The following is a 23,106-nucleotide window of genomic DNA, read 5'->3' on the forward strand; positions in this document are numbered from 1 at the left end:
TTACTTTAATCCAACCCATAATGTTACATTTAGGAGTGAGTTTGTTGTAGATAGCATATAGGTGGCTCATCATGAGTCCTGTTCTGCATATTATACCAGAAAGATCATGTAGAGTTCAGATCATTATTATTTATTTATTTATGTCCTTATTTTTATTTCTTATATTTATATACTGCCCTTTTCACTCAAATCGTTTAAGAAAACCTGCAGCAAGGATTTTTGGAAAGGAACAAAAAAGTTCCTTTGGAAACTTTGAAACAAGGAAAAGATAAGCAGAGACAGGTTGATTACGGGGGCTAAAACATTGCTATATTTGAGCTTAAACTTTAGAATTGAACTTCCTAGAAGTTAAAGTAACAAGGTATGCTATGTAATCTTCATGATAAGAAAAGAGGAAGCACATCCCAGTTACCTGTGACTCTAGATCATAACTATCTGATAAACTTTCTGCAGTAAAGGATTCCCTACCTACATTGTTCAGTACATTAAATACTTGAAATGTGGTTAATGAATGAGGATCTGTCTTTTACACTTTATTTAATTTTATTAATTAAAACTTAAATAGCCACTAACTGGAGAGCCCAGGTCTAAGGAAACAATGTTCAGTTCAGTTCAGTCTCTCAGTCGTGTCCGACTGTTTGCAACCCCATGAATCGCAGCACACCAAGCCTCCCTGTCCATCACCAACTCCTGGAGTTTACTGAAACTCATGTCCATCAAGTCGATGATGCCATCCAGCCATTTCATCCTCTGTCGTCCCCTTCTCCTCCTGCCCCTAATCCCTCCAGGCATCAGGATCTTTTCCAATGAGTCAGCTCTTCATTCCTTCCAAAGAAATCCCAGGGCTGATCTTCAGAATGGAGCGGTTGGACCTCCTTGCAGTCCAAGAGACTCTCAAGAGTCTTCTCCAACACCACAGTTCAAAAGCATCAATTCTCTGGTGCTCAGCTTTCTTCACAGTCCAACTCTCACACCCATATATGACCACTGGAAAAACCATAGCCTTGACTAGACACACCTTTGTTGGCAAGGTAATGTCTCTGCTTTTGAATATGCTATCTAGGTTGGTCATAACTTTGCTTCCAAGGAGTAAGCATCTTTTAATTTCATGGCTGCAGTCACCATCTGCAGTGATTTTGGAGCCCAAAAAAATAAAGTCTGACACAGTTTCCACTGTTTCCCCATCTATTTCCCATGAAGTGATGGGACCAGATGCCATGATCTTCGTTTTCTGAATGTTGAGCTTTAAGTCAACTTTTTCACTCTCCTCTATTACTTTCATCAAGAGGCTTTTTAGTTCCTCTTCACTTTCTGCCATAAGGGTGGTATCATCTGCATATCTGAGGTTATTGAGATTTCTCCCGGCAACCTTGATTCCAGCTTGTGCTTCTTCCAGCCCAGCATTTCTCATGATGTACTCTGCATAGAAGTTAAATAAGCAGGGTGACAATATACAGCCTTGACATACTCCTTTTCCTATTTGGAACCAGTCTGTTGTTCCATGTCTAGTTCTAACTGTTGTTTCCTGACCTGCATACAGATTTCTCAAAAGGCAGGTCAGGTGATCTGGTATTCCCATCTCTCTCAGAATTTTCCAGTTTATTGTGATCCACACAGTCAAAGGCTTTGGCATAATCAATAAAGCAAAAATAGATGTTTTTCTGGAACTCTCTTGCTTTTTCCATGATCCAGTGGATGTTGGCAATTTGATCTCTGGTCCTCTTTTATAAAACCAGCTTGAACATCTGGAAGTTCACGGTTCATGTATTGCTGAAGTCTGGAATTTTGAGCATTACTTTACTAGCTTGTGAGATGAGTGCAATTGTGCGGTAGTTTGAGCGTTCTTTGGCATTGCCTTTCTTTGGGATTGGAATGAAAACTGCCCTTTTCCAGTCCTGTGGCCATTGCTGAGTTTTCCAAATTTGCTGGCATATTGAGTGCAGCACTTTCACAACATCATCTTTCAGGATTTGAAATAGCTCAACTGGAATTCCATCACCTCTACTAGCTTTGTTCATAGTGATGCTTTCTAAGGCCCACTTGACTTCACATTCCAGGATGTCTGGCTCTAGGTGAGTGATCACACCATCGTGATTATCTTGGTTCGTGAAGATGTTTTTTGTACAGTTCTTCTGTGTATTCTTGCCACCTCTTCTTAATATCTTCTGCTTCTGTTAGGTCCATACCGTTTCTATCCTTTATCAAGCCCATCTTTGCATGAAATGTTCCCTTGGTATCTCTAATTTTCTTGAAGAGATCTTTAGTCTTTCCCATTCTATTGTTTTCCTCTGTTTCTTTATTCTATTCTTTATTTCTATATTCTGCTTAGCATGCTTTAATTTTGTCTTGCTTCTGCTTTAAAGCCAGAAGTGATAGTGTTGCAGGAAGGGGGACCCCTTCCAGGGCCCGAAACTAGGCTGTTGTCTAACACTCGGAAATGAATTGTCCGAGGAGACACATCTGCTGACAAAGCAAGAGATGTTTTTGGGAAAGGGCACTCGGGTGGAGAGCAGTAGGGTAAGAGAACCCAGGAGAACAGCTCTGCCACGCGGCTTGCAGTCTCGGGTTTTATGGTGATGGAATTAGTTTCCAGGTGGTCTTTGCAATCACTCTAATTTAGAATCTATCCTGGTGGCACACGCAATCGCTCAGCCAAGATGGATGCTAGTGAGAGGGATTCTGGGAAATGGACAGACACGCAGTGTCTCCTTTCGACCTTTCCCGAACTCTTCCGGTTGGTGGTGGCTTATAGTTCTGTATTCCTTATCAAGATCTCCTGTTATAAAACAACTCATACAAATGGTTACTATGGTGCCTGGCCAGGGTGGGTGGTTTCAATCAGTGTGCTTCCCCTAACAATAGGATCAGACCTTGTTGTTGTTGTTCAGTTGCTTAGTCTTATCCAACTGCTTGCGACCCCATGGACTGCAGCACACCAGGCTTCCCTGCCCTTCACTAACTCCTGGAGCATTCTCAAACTCATGTCCATTGAGTTGGTGATGCTATCCAATCATCTTGTCCTCTGTCATCCCCTTCTCCTCCTGCCTTCAATCGTTCCCAGGATCAGGGTCTTTTCTAATGAGTTGGCTCTTTGCATCAGGTGGCCAAAGTATTGAAGCTTCAGCTTCAGCATTAGTACTTCCAATGAATATTCAGGACTTATTTCCCTTAGGATGGCCTAGTTGGATGTCCTTGAAGTCCAAGGGACTCTCAAGAGTCTTCTCCAACACCACAGTTCAAAAGCATCAATTCTTCAGTGCTTAGCCTTCTTTATGGTCCAAATCTCACATCCATACCTGACTACTGGAAAAAGCATAGCTTTGACTATACAGACCTTTGCTGGCAAAGTAATGTCTCTGCTTTTTATATGCTGTCTATGTTTGTCATAGCTTTTCTTCCAAAGAGCAAGCATCTTTTAATTTCAGGACTATATTAGCCCTAACATGGGACCAACCTCCAGAGTTTGTTTCATTTTCTGTTGATAAAAGAAGAAGAAAAGATGTCTAAGTAAGAAATCAGAATGAAGTTTCAGAAAATCATATCAAAAGATTTCTTAATCCCTTAATTGCTACCTAACCTCAGTGGGTGCACCCATTTCAAGGGACATATAAGACAAGAGGAGGAAGTATTCAGCTGAATTTGTTGGTAAGGAATAGGGGGTGATGATCAATGAAGACTTCCAGAGCTGAGTCTTACACCAACAAGAAGTGTTAACTGGGTGAAAGTTGGAGGTGGGAAATGGGTCAGCCTTGCAGTAGGGAAAATGTGAAGAACGGTATGTAATGGTATTGGAGAGTAGTACAAGAGATTTGGTTTTGTCGGAGTTTCCATATGAATGAGGATGAAGAGGAGTTGGGGGAAGATGTAGCTGGAGAGAAAGAAAAGATCTAACTGAAAGAGCTTAAACTTTAACCTTTGGAATGAATTATAAACATATTCAAGTTTGCATTTTAAAAAGATCACTAATTGAATTTGGGAACGTAAACTGGAAGTAGTGAGAGTCTTTGGGAATCTACTAAGTAACTACCTTAACAACTTACCATAGTAGTACTAAGCAGTACCAAGGAGTTGATTAGGGGCCTAGTGGACATTGAAATCAACAAGGGAATGAGTCAGTTCAGTTCAGTTCAGTCACTCAGTCATGTCTGACTCTTTGTGACCCCATGAATTGCAGCACGCCAGGCCTCCCTGTCCATCACCAACTCCCAGAGTTCACTCAAACTCACGTCCATCGAGTCCGTGATGCCATCCATCCTCTGTCGTGCCCTTTTCCTCCTGCCCCCAATCCCTCCCAGCATCAGGGTCTTTTCCAATGAGTCAACTCTTCACATGAGGTGGCCAAAGTACTGGAGTTTCAGCTTTAGCATCATTCCTTCCAATGAACACCCAGGACCGGTCACCTTTAGAGTGGACTGGTTGGATCTCCTTGCAGTTCAAGGGACTCTCAAGAGTCTTCTCCAACACCACAGTTCAAACACATCAATTCTTCGGCGCTCAGCCTTCTTCACAGTCCAACTCTCACATCCATACATGACCACTGGAAAAACCATAGCCTTGACTAGATGGACCTTTGTTGGCAAAGTAATGTCTCTGCTTTTGAATATGCTATCTAGGTTGGTCATAATTTTCCTTCCAAGGAGTAAGTGTCTTTTAATTTCATGGCTGCAATCACCATCTGCAGTGATTTTGGAGCCCCCCCAAATCAAGTCTAACACTGTTTCCACTGTTTTCCCATCTATTTCCCATGAAGTGATGGGACCAGATGGCATGATCTTCATTTTCTGAATATTGAGCTTTAAGCCAACTTTTTCACTCTCCTCTTTCATTTTCATCAAGAGGCTTTTGAGTTCCTCTTCACTTTCTGCCATAAGGGTGGTGTCATCTGCATATCTGAGGTTATAGGAGAAATAAATGGAAGTGAATAGGAAGTATAATAATCAGAATTTGGTTGGTACAAGTGGGAGGGGTGTTGCAAAGGAAAGTAAGCTATTAAGAATGAGGCATTCATTTCATATCTTGTCATTCATAGATTTGGAGGCACAGAAGATGGAGTAGATTTGAAGGTAAAGATCATTCAGGTTAAGGTTTACTGAGTTTGAGTTGTCTACAGAAGGACATTCAGACAAAGATGACCAGTAGATTGATGCATGTAATAGTTTAGAGCTCAAAATGAGGTCAGAGCTGGAGAAATAACCGAAAGAATCAGATATTAAAGAAAGCTAAAACAAGTCCATTTTTGAACAGGTTAGTGAAGAAAAGCTTTCCAGGTGACACAGGGGTAAAGAATTCGCCTGCCAGTGCAGGAGATGCAAATAACACAGGTTCGTTCCTCGGTCAGCAGAATCACTTGGAGGAGGAAATGGCAACCTACTCCAATATTCTTGCCTGGAAAATTCCATGGACACAGAGGAGCCTGGCGGGGTATAGTCCATGAGGTCACAAAAAGTCCAAGGTGACAGAGCATGCAGTGAAGAAGAAAAAAAAAAAAAGCAAGAAAAATTATTAAAAAAAAAAAAAAAGACAATCAGTGACTATCTGGGCTATAAAAATAGTTAATGCCTGAACTAAATGACTGGTGAAAATTAAGTGTATTTTTAAAAGAAGAGAAGCAAACACGGTATACCTTAAAAAGACATTTATTAAAGTGCAGTGCACTGTAAGATTGGGGGTTGACTTTAGATTCAGTTTTAGTGCTTGGCTGGGCATTAAGGCCACGCCCCTGGCCACGCCCCTGGCCACGCCCACCCACACCTGCCACTTAGGCCTCATTCTGCCTGGCCTCCATCTTGAAAGACGTTGGTTTTCTCTACCCTGAATTCTAGATTTAGGTTTGGGACCTTGAAGTCACGTTAAGTGTTGAGTCCAGCTCCGTGCTTTCCCTAAGTATTTCCAGAAAGAGGAAGGTACGTTAACACTCTTAGGTTGTCAGGTATACTTGAGTGAGGCACTGTATCCTGTCAGCTCACCACAGGTGAAGTCAGAACTGCCGTTATACCCCTGCTGCCGGGAGGTCGCTTGAGAACCGAGAGCTTCCACCTAAGTGGCTCCCAGAAGTCCCACAGCCCCTGGGCGGGTTTCGTGCCTCGGCTTCTCTGGAAGTCCCTGCAGATGTGAAGGGTGCTCTATATATTCTGTCTCGTTTTCTAGTTTTATTTTTATGGCAGGACGTATTTCCCTTTCTCAATCCTGAGCGGCATGCCCTGGATTTTACCTCAAGGAACTCTGTGAACAGTGGTGCCCTGTACTAAGTTGGGACTGAACACAAGAGCAGTAGGTTTTGGGGGAAAGGTCAGGACTTCAGTTTAGGACATAATAAGGTTGAGATGCCTGTAAGAAGTCCAGATGGACGTTTCAGTAGAGTTTTGATTGTATGGGTTTGGAAACCAGAGAAAAGTTGTTGGAGGGAAATCATGTTGATTAGCCTTTCCCTGTGCTCAGTCGGTCAGTCATATCGGACTCCTTGCGACCCCATAACTGTAGCCTGCCACGCTCTTCTGTCCATGGGATTTTCCAGGCAAGAATACTGGAGTGGGTTACCATTTCCTTCTCCAGGGAAACAGAGTCTTCGTCTTTTCCTGCTGCTGCTGCTGCTGCTGCTAAGTCGCTTCAGTCGTGTCCGACTCTGTGCGACCCCATAGACGGCAGCCCATCAGGCTCCTCTGTCCCTGGGATTCTCCAGGCAAGAACACTGGAGTGGGTTGCCATTTCCTTCTCCATTGCGTGAAAGTGAAAAGTGAAAGTGAAGTCGCCCAGTTGTGCGGACTCTTAGCGACGCCATGGACTGCAGCCTTCCAGGCTCCCCGTCCATGGGATTTTCCAGGCAAGAGTACTGGAGTGGGGTGCCATTGCCTTCTCCGTAGTCTTTTCCTAAATACTACTTAATTTTCATGTGAATTTGGCTACTCTGACTGTTGGAAGTACATGTAAAGGATCTGTAGATATGTGGGAGATGGTTATGGTAATGATTCTGGTTAAATTTCTGACTTTTATTTAGTAGTCATGCAGTTTACGTTCCTCCTAGTCACAAAACTTTTGTTCACAACACCTTTTCTTTGACAGGCCAACATTTGCAACACCAGTTAGCGAAATTTCATCACCAGCCAGTTAAAACCTTTTTCTGATTTTAATTGTGTTTATTTTCCTTGACCCCATAATTTTTTTTTTTAATAAATAGTGTTTTTTCCCTGAAATGTGGAGTTTTTTGATTATCATATTATGGTTGATTTCTAACTTGACTACACTGCAGTCAGAAAATATACTGTTAAATTTCTATTACTCAACTAGGTTTGTTTTCTCAAGGGGCTTTATAGTTCCATAGAGTCTACTTTAGTTCCATAAAGCTGTTGGATCATATTTGATTATGTATTCTTCAAATAGGACATTTCAGTCAAAACCATGGTAATATCAGCAATATTTTCAACTGTGTCCTATTGTAAAGAGAACAAATTCTTATTTAACTCATTCAAATAACTGTATTTCCATGAAAATAAAAATAGTAAAAGAGTTTCCCAATTCTGGAGGGGTAGGATAGAAAAGAGAAAGACTTCAATGTTACTTAAAAAGGTATAATTTACCAGATTACCTCAATTGATAATTAGCTTAAGGGGAAAGCTTCCCCTATATCTGGAAAACATAGATTAAAAGCCAGTAATATTTCAGATAAAAATGATAAAAGTTATAACCATATTCATCAGATTACTCCACCCTATATAGCTAATCATTAATCTTAATATTTTGTTAACATTTTTATGAAACCATCAGGGTTTCCATTAGAATTTTTAAATATCTTCTTCTGTTCAGTGGTGTGATCTGAAAGTTATCTAAAACCTGTATTAGACCTTTATTTGAGTCTTCTTGAAGATGAAGCATTTTTGAAAAAGCATAAGATGTACTCTGCAAATAAGTTAAATAAGCAGGGTGACAATATACAGTCTTGTTGTATTCCTTTCCCAATTTTGAACCCATCAATTGTTCCATGTCTAGTTCTAACTGTAGCTTCTTGACCTGAATACAGGTTTCTCAGGAGACAGGTAAGGTGGTCCGGTATTCCCATTTTTAAAAAAGAATTTTCCACAGTTTGCTGTGATCCACACAAAGCCTTTAGCATAGTCAATGAATGAGAAATAGATGTTTTTCTGGAATTTTCTTGCTTTCTCTATGTTCCATAGAAATGTTGACAGTTTGATTGCTCTGCCTTTTCTAAACCCAGCTTGTACATCTGAAAGTTCTTAGTTCATGTACTGCTGAAGCCTAGCTTAAAGGATTTTGAGCATTGCTTTGCTAGTATGTGAAATGACCACAATTACACAGTAGTCTGAATTTTCTTTGGCACTGCCCTTTTTTGGTATTGGAATGAAAAGTGACCTTTCCCGGTCCTGTGGCCACTGCTGAGTTTTCCAAATATGCTGTTATATTGAGTTCAGCACTTTAATAGCATCATATTTTAGGATTTTAAATAGCTCAGCTGGAATTTTATCAACCTTCACTAGCTTTTTACCTGTAATGCTTCCTAAAGCCCACTTGACTTCACACTCCAGAATGTCTGGCTCTAGGTGAGTGACCACAACATTGTGGTTACCCAGGTCATTAAGACCTTTTTTTTTGTGTAGTTCTTCTGTGTTCTTGCCACCCCTTCCTAATACCTTCGTCTTCTGTTAGGTCCTTACCATTTCTGTCTTTTATCGTGCCCATTTAATTAAATATATTTTACAATTTTTATAAAAATGTTAGTCTTTAGTGAAAACGAAGAATCAAGCAGTTGTGAACATAGCAGCATTTCCTGGTTGGCTAACTTATGAACATATTCTACACCTCTAGCAACATATGTTTTGTCATAGCATAGTTTCTTTCCTCAATGTGGTACAAGACATACATCCAATGAACCCAAGTATCTTTAATTTTTCTCTCATAAGATAATAAAAGTAGGTAAACTTAGACTTGTTTAGCAATTAAAGTTGCTGTATTTTCTCTTACTTAGAAGTGATCTGGATATTTAATACTTCCTATTACTGAACATAATTTTGCAGAACTCTAAACTTTCAAATTACCGAATATCTTGAGGGAGTATTTAAAAATAGATAGGCCTAAAATATAATTGGGCTGCCCAAATGGTGCAGTAGTAAAGAACCATCTTGCCAATACAGGAGACGTAAGAGATGCAGGTTTGATCCTTGGGCTGGAAAGATCCATGAAGTGCAAAATGGCCACCCACTCCTGTATTCTTGCCTGGAAAATTCCATGGACAGAGGCGCCTGACTGGCTACAGTCCATGGGGTCACCAGGAGTCAGATATGACTGAGCACTTGAGCAGCAGATCACCAAACTGTCATTATTCCCAAAGATTTCACCAAGAAGTTTCTTATGTCATTTACATTTAATTAAAACAACTTATCAGAGAATAGTTGATTTACTATGATGTGTTAATTTCAGATGTACAGCAGTGTCAATCACTCATATATATATATATATATACACATATACACACACACATATAACATTCTTTTTCAGATTCTTTTCCCATATAAGTTATTGAAGAATATTGAATAGAATTCTTTGTGCTATGTAGTAGGTCCTTATTAGTTATCTATTTTATATACAGTAGTGTGTATATGTTAACTCTAATTTCCTAATTTATCACTGCCCCCCATGTTCCCCTTTAGTAACCATCAGTTTGATTTTGAGGTCTGTGAGTCATTTACATTTAATTTTCTTGAAAGTTTCATCATATCAACTTTTTCTTGCAGAAACATTTTGCAACAGAAAGAATTTAACTTTCAGTTCAAGTAGATACAATAAAAGTATTAGACTTAATGTTGATGACATTAAAGATATGCCTATATTAATTAAATCAATCTTAAACTATTATTAGTACCAGATATGAATTTAATATTGAATATTTACCAGCTGTTGTGAACCTGAAGTTCATTCAGGTTAGTTTTTTTCCCCCATATTTCTGAGAATTTATATAAGCAATTGATTTCCTTTAAGACAGTTAAGTAGAGCTCACTTAATAAATTCATTTTGGTAAAAGCATTCAGAGATAAAGATATGTCACACTTATAAAGTACACACATACCTACCTAGAGATCTCACATCTTCATTTAAAAACTTAGTCATGGATTAGGTATTACAGTATAAAGCAGTTTGTAAAACAACGACAGAAACAAAAAAGTTGGAATAAGTTCTGTTTCCTCCATTGAGTTTAAAAAACCCCTTCATTCCCCCACCCCTCTTTCTTTGTCCGGATTTAGGTTCTACTAATTAATCTAAAGAGGGAGAGGGTGGGATGATTTGGGAGAATGGCATTGAAACATGTATAATATATATGGAACGAGTCTCCAGCCCAGGTTCAATGCATGATGCTGGATGCTTGGGGCTGGTGCACTGGGACTACCCAGAGGGATGGTATGGGGAGGGAGGAGGGAGGGGGGTTCAGGATGGCAAACACGTGTATACCTGTGGCGGATGCATGTTGATGTATGGCAAAACCAATACAATATTGTAAAGTAATTAACCTCCAATTAAAATAAATAAATTTATTTAAAGTTGTAATCTCTGGCTTTCTTATCTCTCCTTGCTATTCTTTGGAACTCAGCATTGAAATGGGTATATCTTTCCTTTTCTCCTTTGCCTTTCACTTCTATTCTTCTCAAAGCTATTTGTAAGGCCTCCTCAGACCACCATTTTGCCTTTGTGTATTTCTTTTTCTTGGGAATGGTCTTGATCACTCCCTCCTGTATAATGTCATGCACTTCTGTCCATAGTTCTTCAGGCACTCTGTTTTTCAGGTCTAATCCCTTGAATCTATTTGTCACTTTCACTGTATAATTATAAGTGATTTGATTTAGGTCATACCTGAATGGTCTACTGGTTTTCCCTACTTTTCTTCAATTTAAGTCTGAATTTGGCAATAAGGAGTTCATGATCTGAGCCAGGCAGGAGGAGAAGGGGACGACCGAGGATGAGATGGCTGGATGGCATCACTGACTCGATGGACGTGACCCTGAGTGAACTCCAGGAGTTGGTGATGGACAGGGAGGCCTGGCGTGCTGCGATTCATGGGGTCGCAAAGAGTCGGACACGACTGAGCGACTGAACTGAACTGAACTGAACTGACCTGAGCCACAGTCAGCTCCCAGTCTTATTTTTGCTGACTGTATAGAGCTTCTGCATCTCTGGCTGCAAAGAATATAATAAAAATGATTTTGATATTGACCATCTGGTGATGTCCATGTGGAGAGTCATCTTTTGTGTTGTTGGAAGAGGGTGTTTGCTATGACCAATGCGTTCTCTTGGCAAAACTTTATTAGCCTTTGCCCTGCTTCATTCTGTACTCTAAGGCCAAATTTGCCTGTTACTCCAGTATTTCTTTACTTCCTACTTTTGCATTCCAGTCCCTTATAATGAAAATGACATCTTTTTTGGGTGTTAGTTCTAGAGGGTTTTGCTTCTACTCATAGAACCATTCAACTTCAGCTTATTCAGGGCATAGACTTGGATTACTGTGATATTGAATGGTTTGCCTTGGAAACGAACAGAAATCATTCTGTCATTTTTGAGATTGCATCCAAGTACTGCATTTTGGACTCTTTTGTTGACTATGATGGCTACTCCACTACTTCTAAGGAATTATTGCCCACAGTGTAGATATAATGGTCAACTGAGTTAAATTCACCCATTCCAGTCCATTTTAACTTGTCAATTCCTAAAATGTTGATGTTCACTCTTGCCATCTCCTGTTTGACCACTTCCAATTTGCCTTGATTCATGGACCTAACATTCCAGGTTCTTATGCAATATTACTCTTTACAGCCTTAGACTTTACTTCCATCACCCATCACATCCACAACTGGGTGTTGTTTTTGCTTTGGCTCCGTCTTTTCATTCTTTCTGGCATCATTTCTCCACTCTTCTCCAGTAGTATATGGGGCACCTACTGACCTGGGAAATTCATTTTTCAGTGTCATACCTTTTTGCCTTTTCATACTGTTAATGGGGTTCTCAAGGCAAGAATAATGAAATGGTTTGTCATTCCCTTCTCCAGTGGACCATGTTTTGTCAGAATTCTCTGCCATGACCCGTCTGTCTTGGGTGGCCCTTACAAGGCATGGCTCATAGTTTCATTGAGCTAGGCAAGGCTGTGGTCTATGTGATCATATTGGTTAGTTTTCTGTGACTGTGGTTTTCATTCTCTCTACTCTCTGATGGATAAAGATAGATGAGTTCAAAACTGCTTTCCTTTTTTTTTCCAAGCTAAAATACAGTTGACATTGAATATTATGTTAGTTTTAGGTATGCTGCATAGTTATTTGACATTTTCATACATTATGCAATTATCACCATGATAAGTCTAGTAACCATCTTTCCTCATACAGTATTATTGACCATATTCCTTATCCCCCTGGCTTGTACACTTTATCAATGGACCTCTTATTCCCCTTTACCTATTTCCTCCACCAAGTACCAAAGCATCCAAGTACTGCTTTTCGGATTCTTTTGTTGACTCTGATGGCTACTCCATTTCTTCTAAGGGATTCTTGCCCACAGTAGTAGATATAATGATCATCTGAATTAAATCCACCTATTCCAGTTCAAGAAAATTAGAGATTCCAAGGGAACATGTCATGCAAAAATGGGCACAATAAATAGAAATGGTATGGACCTAACAGAAGCAGAAGATGTTAAGAAGAGGTGACAAGAATACAAAAAAGATGTTCAGGACCCAGATAACCACGAAGGAGTGATCACTCATCTAGAGCCAAATATCTTGGAATGAGAAGTCAAGTTGGCCTTAGGAAGCATCACTACAAAGCTAGGGAGGTGATGGAATTCCAGTTCTGCTATTTCACATCCTAAAAGATGATGCTGTGACTGTGCTGCACTCAATATGTCAGCAAATTTGGAAAACTCAGCAGTGGCTGCAGGACTGGAAAAGGTCAGATTGCATTCGAATCCCAAAGAAAGGCAGTGCCAAAGAATGCTCAAACTACTGCACAATTGCACTCATCTCACACGCTAGCAAAGTAATGCTCAAAATTCTCCAAGCCAGGCTTCAACAGTATGTGAATCATGAACTTGCAGATGTTCAAGCTGGATTTAGAAAAGGCAGAGGAACCAGAGATCAAACTGCTAACATCTGTTGGATCATCAAAAAAGCAAGAGAGTTCCAGAAAAACATCTCAGTTCAGTTCAGTCCAGTTGCTTGGTTGTGCCCAACTCTTTGCAACCCCATGGACTGCAGCACACCAGGCTTCCCTGTCCATCACCAGCTCCCAGAGTTTACTCAAACTCATGTCCAGTGAGTTGGTGATGCCATCCAACCATCTCATCCTCTGTTGTCCCCTTCTCTTCCTACCTTCAATCTTTTCCAGCATCAGTGTCTTTTCAGATAAATGAAAAGAGGCCAAAGTATTGGAGTTTCAGCCTCAACATCAGTGGCCAAAGTATTGGAGTTTCAGCTTCAACATCAGTCCTTCCAGTGAATATTCAGGACTGATTTCCTTTAGGATGGACTGGTTGGATCTCCTTGCAGTCCAAGGGACTCTCTCAAGGGTCTTCTCCAGCACCACAGTTCAAAAGCATCAATTCTTCAGCACTCAGCTTTCTTTATAGTCAACTCTCACATCCATACATGACTACAGGAAAAACCATAGCCTTGACTAGACAGACCTTTGTTGACAAAGTAATGTTTCTGCTTTTTAATATGCTGTCTAACTTGGTCATGACTTTTCTTCCAAGGAGTAAGTGTCTTTTAATTTCAAGGCTGCAATCACCATCTGCAGTGATTTTGGAGCCCCCCAAAATAAAGTCTGTCACTGTTTCCATTGTTTCCCCCTCTATTTGCCATAAAGTGATGGATCCAGATGCCATGATCTTCGTTTTCTGAATGTTGAGCTTTAAGTCAAAATTTTCACTGTGCTCTTTCTCTTTCATCAAGAGGCTCTTTAGAAGAAAAACATCTACTTCTGCTTTATTGACTATGCCAAAGCCTTTGACTGTGTGGGTCACAACAAATTGTGGAGAATTCTTCAAGTGATGGGAATACCAGACCACCTGACCTTCTGAGAAATAATCTGTGTGCAGGTCAAGAAGCAACAGTTAGAACTAGACATGGAACAACAGACTGGTTCCATATCAGAAAAGGAGTATATCAAGGCTGTATGTATATTGTCACTCTGCTTATTTAACTTATATGCAGAGTACATCATGAGAAATGCTGCACTGGATGAAGCACAACTGGGATCAAGATCACTGGGAAGAATATCAGTAACTTCAGATATGCAGATAACACCACACTTATGGCAGAAAGCAAAGAACTAAAGAGCCTCTTGTTGAAAGTGAAAGAGGAGAGTGAAAAAGTTGGCTTAAAACTCAACATTCAGAAAACTAAAATCATGGCATCTGGTCCCATCACCTCATGGCAAATAGATGATGAAACAGTGGAAACAGTGATGGCCTGTATTTTGGAGGGCTCCAAAATCACTGCAGATGGTGACTGCAGCCTTGAAATGAAAAGACACTTGCTGTTTGAAAGATAAGTTATGACCAACCTAGATAGCATATTAAAAAGCAGAGACATTACTTTGCCAACAAAGGTCCATCTAGTCAAGGCTATGGTTTTTCCAGTGTTCGTGTGCAGATGTGAGAGTTGGACTATAAAGAAAGCTGAGCGCCGAAGAATTGATGCTTTTAAACTGTGGTGTTGGAGAAGACTCTTGAGAGTCCCTTGGAAAGCAAAGAGATCCAACCAGTCCATCCTAAAGGAAATCAGTCCTGAATATTCATTGGAAGGACTGATGCTGAAGCTTTGGCCACCTGATGGGAAGAACTGTCTCATTAGAAAAGACCCTGATGCTGGAAAAGATTGAAGGCAGGCAGAGAAGGGGACAACAGAGGATGAGATGTTTGGATGGCATCACCGACTCAATGGACATGAATTTGAGTAAACTCCGGGAAGTGATGGACATGGAGGCCTGGTGTGCTGCAGTATATGGAGTTGCAAAGAGTCAGACAAGACTGAGCAACTGAATTGAACTGAATCTCTGGCTTTGTGGACTGTGTTTGCATTTCAAAACATGATAGGGTGATAACTTTAAGCCTTTTCCAAGGAATGTTTTTGTTCCTTCAGGATCAGAATTTTGAAAAGATATTTTATCAAGGCAGCTTCCTTAATTACATTTGCAAAAAATCCTAGTATTTAAATGTCAAAAGATACCCTCCCATCTTGGCCCTTTTAAGGTAAGATTTCTTTCAGTTCTCAGTTAAATAAGTACTTGCAAATATTGGCTCCATACCAATTGGCTCCATGTTCATGAATCAACTGGAATTTCGGTAGGTCACTGCCTGTCTGAGAGACGGTAGGCTTTAGAAGCCAAATTTCCCATTTTCTTTTGGCTTTATTTTAGCATATAATGCAAATCTTTCCAATGTCTTAGCCGCTATGTAGCCAATTATTAACAAATAAGGTGATCAGACATAGACAAGACAAATAGGGCCAAAAATAAAACTAGAAGCCAGCACCCCAGGATATTAACCCAGGTTTAGATTATCTCAGTAACCAAAACATTTTGTATTGTATCTATTAGTGTGGGCCTCTATCCCGTGATTCTGCCAAATTCCCACCAGCAGGACCTCTAACCTATCATTTAGACAATTTAGGCATAGGTACAGAGAAGGCAATGGCACCCCACTCCAGTACTCTTGGCCGGAAAATCCCATGGATGGAGGAGCCTGGTAGGCTGCAGTCCATGGGGTCACTAGGAGTTGAACACGACTGAGCAACTTCACTTTCACTTTTCACTTTCATGCATTGGAGAAGGAAATGGCAACCCACTCCAGTGTTCTTGCCTGGAGAATCCCAGGGACGGGGGAGCCTGGTGGGCTGCTGTCTATGGGGTCGCACAGAGTCAGACATGACTGAAGCGACTTAGCAGGCATAGGTAATTTTTAATGGGACTTTCCTGGTAATTTTTAGTGAGCTTACTCACCCAAAAGTGTCTTTCAGACCCAGAAACTATTTCTTAGTTGCAAAGCAAAATTATGTGCCAAAGGTCAATGGCCCCATGCCTGGGAAGTCCAGGGAGTGGTCCCTGGACCCAGTGGACCAGGCAGCTGCTTGGGCTTATCCAGCTGTTGGGCTCATTGAGCTTGCTTGCTCAATACCAGAAAGCCACTAATAAACCATGAGCAAAAAGTCCATCTGCACTTACCTCCTAACTGACTACCAAATTTGTTACAGAATTAGGTTTATTTGCCTGATATATAGGAAACCAAACACTAAGATGCTAAGGTTTGCGACAGATACTAAATCTCAGAGCTGGGAAAATAAATCTCAAATCCTGCTTCCTGAAAGTATGGGGCTTCAGATGTTTATGGGATAAAGAAGTACGGTGGTCTTGCCTGGGAAAAGGTGATCAGAGGTGTGGAAAAGGTGAGGTAACTGGTATTCTGTGTAGAGGTATCCGAGTTACATTCTTCTTCATGGGATACATGTTCATAAAAATGGAGGCAGTTTAGCATGATCATATGGTTAAGTCTGTGGCCTTTTGAAGTCAAAAGGTCACCCACTGGACACTTGTACATGCGCAGTTTTAGAGTTGGTGGTCCTAAATAGTCAAGCTGGCTCAAATTGAACAAGAGCTGACTCTTAAGTTCCTAAGCTATGTGAAGCTTGAAGAGTATCAATTCTGCAAGAAATAATTAAGGAAACTTGCTCATTGAAGGCAGGCTATAAGCAGAGAGTTTTTAAAAACAAGATGTTCTCTTGTCTGCTGATCTATAAGACAAGCTTAAGAATTTCTGTTACTCACCAGTTTCTGGTAATCTTATGGTGCATAATTTCAGGGTGGCTTTTTTTTTTCTTTAAACTCTATGGGACATGGTTTCAATTTCAATTCTTAGATGTTTAACACAATCAGCTGTATGGCTCAATATGTGATCACTGTTGATAAATGCTCCATTTTCATTGCAAAAGAATATACATACTGCAAATATTGAGTACAGTATTCTATAAATGGTAAAACTAGTTTATTAGTAGAGTTGTTAAATCTTCAGAATTCTTACAGAATTTTTGTCTGCTTATTATATGCTTTATTGAGATAAGTGTGCTAAATCTCCCAGTATTATTGTGAACTTGTGTATATTTCCTCCAGAGGCTAGGTGATTGGATGCATATATATGAAAAATTATTTTTTAAAAAATCATTTTTCATCATTTTGTCCTTCTTTGTCTCTACTAATGTTTCTTTCCCTCAAGGTTTTTTGATATGCTGGTAAACTAGTGAGATACATGATGTCATTTGTCCTCAGTTCTCACCCTTCCTTTAGTTACAGCCTTTTCTTCATACCCTTTACCATTCAAGTTTACATTTGCTTCCTACCATAAGTTGATATGCTTTGCTTTTGACTTTGACATGAAGTTATCCCTTAGAGCAAAAGATTGAATTTGGCTTGTACCTTGGGACTTGTTCTCTTGGACAAGTTTCATCACCATTAGAATATACTCAGGCCACCTGGAGCAGTGTTGTCTGGTCATATTAGCTGAGGCCAGTCTAGACAAGCAGGATGAATAGTCAGTCAATTCAAATGTATGAGCAATAAATTCTTATGGTTGTATATGACTGGGTTTTTTGTCCTTGATTGGTACATGACATTATCCTGGTGATGAAGCACTGATACATATACAAGTTTTATGTTTCTTTTTTTTAAAACTCCTATCTTAACAAATCAAGCTCTTTTAAAGTGTATATGATTATTGTTCTTTTAATCCAGTTAGACTGTTGTTGTTATTTGGAGCTTTTAATTCATTACATTAAATGGCATTACTGATAACATTTAGGTTTAAATCTGGCATTTATTATTTTTAGGTTTAAATTTGGCATTTGCTTCGTTTTTGACTTAATTTTATCTCCTTTGTTGGATTATTATATTATGGCAGTTCAGTTCAGCCATTCAGTCATGTCTGACTCTTTGCGACCCCATGGACTGCAGCACGCCAGGCTTCCCTGTCCACCAACATCTCCCAAAGCTTGCTCAAACTCATGTCCATTGAGTTGGTATGCCATCCAACCATCTCATCTTCTGTCATCCCCTTCTCCTGCCTTCAGTCTTTCCCAGCATAAGGGTCTTTTCCAATGAGTCAGTTCTTTGCATCAGGTGGCCAGACCTTTTTGACGTTTATAGTGTATATCTTTAACTTATCCAAGTCTACCTTCAAGTAACATTATACTACTTCACATGTAGTAGAGAACCGTACAACAAAGAGTACACTTTCTTTTCCTTACTTCTGGCCTTTGAAGTATTACTGTCATACATTTTATTTCTACAGTTGTTTTAAGCTGCAGGATTCATTGTTTATACTTTTTCCTTCAAACATTGTTATCTTCTAAATATATTTTATAAATAAGAAAATCATTTTTGTATACTACCTATATATTTAATACTTCCAGTGCATCCCATTCCTTTCTTTTTTTTTAAATTTAAATTTATTTTAATTGGAAGCTAATTACTTTACAATATTGTACTGGTTCTGCCACACATCAACATGAATCTGCCATGGGTGTACACATGTTCCCCATCCTGAACCCCCCTCCCACCTCCCTCCCCATACCATTCCTCTGGGTCATCCCAGTGCACCAGCCCTGGGTGCACGAATGAACCTGGACTGCCAATTCGTTTCTTATATGATATTATACATGTTTCCATGAGGTGGATGAAACTGGAGCCCATTCCTTTCTTTATTTTATTTTATTTTTTAAAATTTTTGAAAAATATTTTATTTTTTTATTTTTATTTTTACTTTATTTTACTTTACTGGATAAAAAAGCTGTGGTACATATACACAGTGGAGTATTACTCAGCCATTCCTTTCTTTAAATGTGCATTTCCATCTGATATCTTTTTCATTCTTACTGAAAGACTTTAACTACTGGAAGTCTTTCTTAAAGACTTTAGTTAAAAGTCTTTAAGACTTTCTATTTCTTTTAATAGAAGTTACCTGTCTTTCTACTTTTGAATAGCTGAAAAGATCTTTATTAGAGCTATCTTTTTTAGAGCTCTTTTTGCAGAGTGCTAAATTCTGTTTAAACATTTTATAAAAGAATTTCTTCAGTTCTTTAAAGATGTTACTCTACTGTTTTCTGGATTCACATTTTTTTTTAAGAGAACTCATTTTTTTTGAAAGAATGTACAAGAGTCATTCTTTGAGATTTTGTTTTTATCAGGTTTTTTTTTAATTTTAAATTTATTTTTTTATATAAATTTATTTATTTTAATTGGATTATCAGTGTTTTTAAGCATCTTGATTCGGATGTGTTTTATTTTTTGTATGCGCCTTTTCTATGGGGTTTGTGGTGCTTCTTGGTCTGTGGGTTTATAATATTCTTCAATTTTGGAAGATAGTAATTTATTCCTCAAATATTTTTTGTCCCTTACTTTGTCCCTCCTCTCTTTCAGCAACTCCAGTCACATTTATCTTAGAATGCTTAAAGTTGTTCTGCAAGTCACAGTTTCTCTTCTTTTTTTTTCAAATTCTCAAGCTTCTAATCTTTTTTTCTACAGTCCCCTCTTAATCTTAGCAGTGCATTTTTCATCTCACATGTTATAGCTTTCATTTCTAGAAGTTCAGTCTACATCTTTTTAAAGAATTATTTTTCAAAGAACAAGTATTATAAATATCAGTGAAATAAATAACACTTGTTGATGTTTGCAAAAAAAATCATGTATTTCCTTCAAATATACACCTTTTGCTGTCTTGAACATGGGATACAATTGTAATGACACTTTAATGTCCTTGCCTACTAAGTCTGTCATTTGAGATGTTTCTGAGTTGTTGTTGATTGATTTTTTTCTTATTTATGGATTGTGAATTTTTGCTTTTTTATTTTTAAAATTATTTATTTATTTTTGGCTCTACTGGGTCTTTGTTGTTGCCTGGGCTTTTCTATAGTTGTGACACGCAGGGGCTACTCTCTGGTTGCAGTGTGCAGGTTTTTCTCTCTCTCTTTTTTTTTTATGGTGGCCTCTCTTCTTGCAAAAAATGGACTGTAGGGTTGCGTGGGTTTTGCTGCTTGTGGCTCCTGGGCTCTAGGGCACTGGTTCAATAGTTGTGGCACACAGGCTTAGTTGCTCGATGGCATGTGGGATCTTCCTGGTTCAGGGATCAAACCCCTATCTCCTGCAATAGCAGGTGGATTCTTTATACTGAGCCAGCGTGGAGGCCTCTATCAGGAAAAATCCTGATAATTTTCATTGGGTGCTAGGCATTGTGAATTTTGCTTTGTTGTCTGCATTTTATATTTAAAAAGTATTCTTGATCTTGTTCCATAACTTATGTAACCTGGAAATATTTTCATTATTTTGAAACTTACCTTTAAGTTTGTCTGGTTAGACCAGACAGCCTTTAATGTAGGCTTAATTTTTTTTCCCACCACCCAGGCAATACCCATCTGAGTATGCTATGTGGTGCTCTAGGTATTACAAGGTTTTGCGCCTCTGGTGGAAATACCAATTCTTTTCAGAGTTGGTACTGTGACCCTTTGGAGATTTTCTCATCACCTCCTTTTATGCAGTTCTCTCCCTGTCCTCAAGTAATTTTGCAAGTGTGTATTGATTAGTATACAATCTATACTGGAGAGACTCTGGAGAGATCCAGGAGGTACCCTTATTTCCACCAATTCCCATTTCTTTCTGCTCATTTCTGGAATGTTGCCAGGCTTCACTATATTCTCACACTCTGTGCTTCATTCTGGAAGCTCAATAGAGATTGTAAATGGAGCATTAAAACACGTACTTCCTGTTTCCCCTCTCAAGGATTGCTGTCCTTCACTGTCTACTATATACTATGTGAAAGCTTTTGTTACATATTTTGCCTAGTTTTTAAATCGCTTAATGTGAGAGTATTACCCTAGGCCCTCTTATGTCATTTTAACCTGAAGTGGACATTCAGACTATTTGCTTTTTGCTACAACACTGGAGTGCACAAAGAAAGAGCACAAAGAAAGATTCCAGGGGCAAAGATAATTGCCTGGGATAAGATCTCTAAGAATATTTTTGTTTCATTAAAAGAAAGTGAAAGTGAAGTTGCTCAGTTGTGTCCAACTCTTTGCAACCACATGGACTGTAGCCTAACCAGGCTCCTCTGTTCATGGAATTATCCAGGCAAGAGTATTGGAGTAGGTTGCCATTTTCTTCTCCAGGTGGTCTTCCCAACCCAGGGATCAAACCCAGATCTCCCACATTGCAGGCAGACACTTTACCATATGAGCCACCAGGGAAGCCACATTTCATTAAAAAAATTTCCCCAGATCCATACATTCTCTGAAAGCTCATATGTCTGAGAGCCTTATCTGAGCACAGAAGGATGAGAAAATGCAGTACTGATGTCTAGATGTCCTTAATATCTGGTTATTGTTGTTTTGCTGGTAAGAAAGCCCTTGTTAGTGAAATGTCATCTCCAACTTCTTGAAACATCCTTAAAATAAGGGAAAGCACCCTTCTTTGTTCTTTTCTTCTTCTCGTTAGTTGTATTGGAATGATAGATTCACCTTGAGCAGCCATTTTGTACCCTAAGGAGCCATGTGTTGTAGTGGAAGAGCAAACTGAAAGATGTCTGGGTTCTAATGACATTGTAAAGCAACATACCACATAATTTCTTCTTTAAACCTTTGAAATTTTTTTGTTGGCAAAGCAAAAATAAACTTATTTCAGCCATTGCTATTCTGAATATTCCATAATTCTTAATTGAAGCTCACTCTAGAAAAGCCACATGTGGGAGGAAAAAGAAGGGGACACACTTGTGTGTCTGAGCAACTCATTAGTCAAGGACGGTATTTTTTCATATACTTCAACCATGTCTCTAAGATCTCAGGTTATATGAAGATCATTATTGTTGTTTTTCAGTTGCTAGATTGTGTCCGACTCTTTGTGACCCCATGGACTGCAGCACGCCAGGCTTCTCTGTCCTTCACTATCTCCTGGAGTTGGCTCAACTCATGTCCTTTGAGTTGGTGATGCCATCCAACCATCTTGTCCTCTGTTGCCCGGTTCTCCTCCTGCCCTCAATCTTTCCCAATATCAGGGTCTATTCAAATGACTCGGCTTTTCGCATCAGGTGGCCAAAGTATTGGAGTTCCAGCTTCAGGATTAGTCCTTTCAATGGATAGTTTAGGATTGGCTGGTTTGATCTCCTTTCAATCAAGGGACTCTCAAGAGTCTTCTCCAGCACCACAGTTTAAAAGCATCAATTCTTCCCTGCTCAGCCTTCTTTATGGTCCTGCTATCACATCTGTACATGACTAATGGAAAAACCGTAGCTTTGACTGTATGGACCTTTGTCAGCAAAGTGATGTCTCTGCTTTTTAATAGACTGTCTAGGTTGGTCATAGCTTTCTTTCCAAGGTGGAAGTGTGTTAATTTCATGGCTGCAGTCATTGTCCACGGTGATTTTGGAGCCCAAGAAACTGAAATCTGTCACCATTTTCACTTTTCACCCTTCTGTTTGCCATGAAGTGATGGGACTAGGTGCCATGATTTTAGTTTTCTGACTGTTGAGTTTTAAGCCAGCGTTTTCACTCTCCTCTTTCACCCTCATTTAGAGGCTCTTTAATTCCTCTTAACTTTCTGCCATTAGAATGGTATCATCTGCATATATGAGGTTGTTGATATTTCTTCTGGCAATCTTGATTCCAGATTGTATTTCATCCAGCCTGACATTTCTCATGATGTACTCTGCACATAAACTAAATAAACAGGGTGAAAATATGCAGCCTTAATGTACTCCTTTCAAGAGCATAATACTGTCTTAATAACACATTCATATATATTATCTAGTTTGAACTTTTTCAGCACTATTAGTTAGCTAGGGTAGAGAACATGGTACCATTATAACAGTGAAAAAGCTAAACTTTGAATGGTGCAGTATCTGCAATAAACACTCAACTAGTTAGTAGGAAAGATAGGATGAAGCTCTGCTCTTCTACATCAACTCCAGTTCATCTTCCTAGATTATGATCTTTTGAAAGGTCTGTCCATTATTGATGGAATTTTCTGTAGAACAGTGGAGGTAGGAAACATGAAGAAGCTACTGGATTCTGACTATTTTATTTGCCAT

This window comes from Oryx dammah, unplaced genomic scaffold, assembly GCF_014754425.2.
Source record: "Oryx dammah isolate SB20612 unplaced genomic scaffold, SCBI_Odam_1.1 HiC_scaffold_15, whole genome shotgun sequence".
Classification (NCBI taxonomy): domain Eukaryota; kingdom Metazoa; phylum Chordata; class Mammalia; order Artiodactyla; family Bovidae; genus Oryx; species Oryx dammah.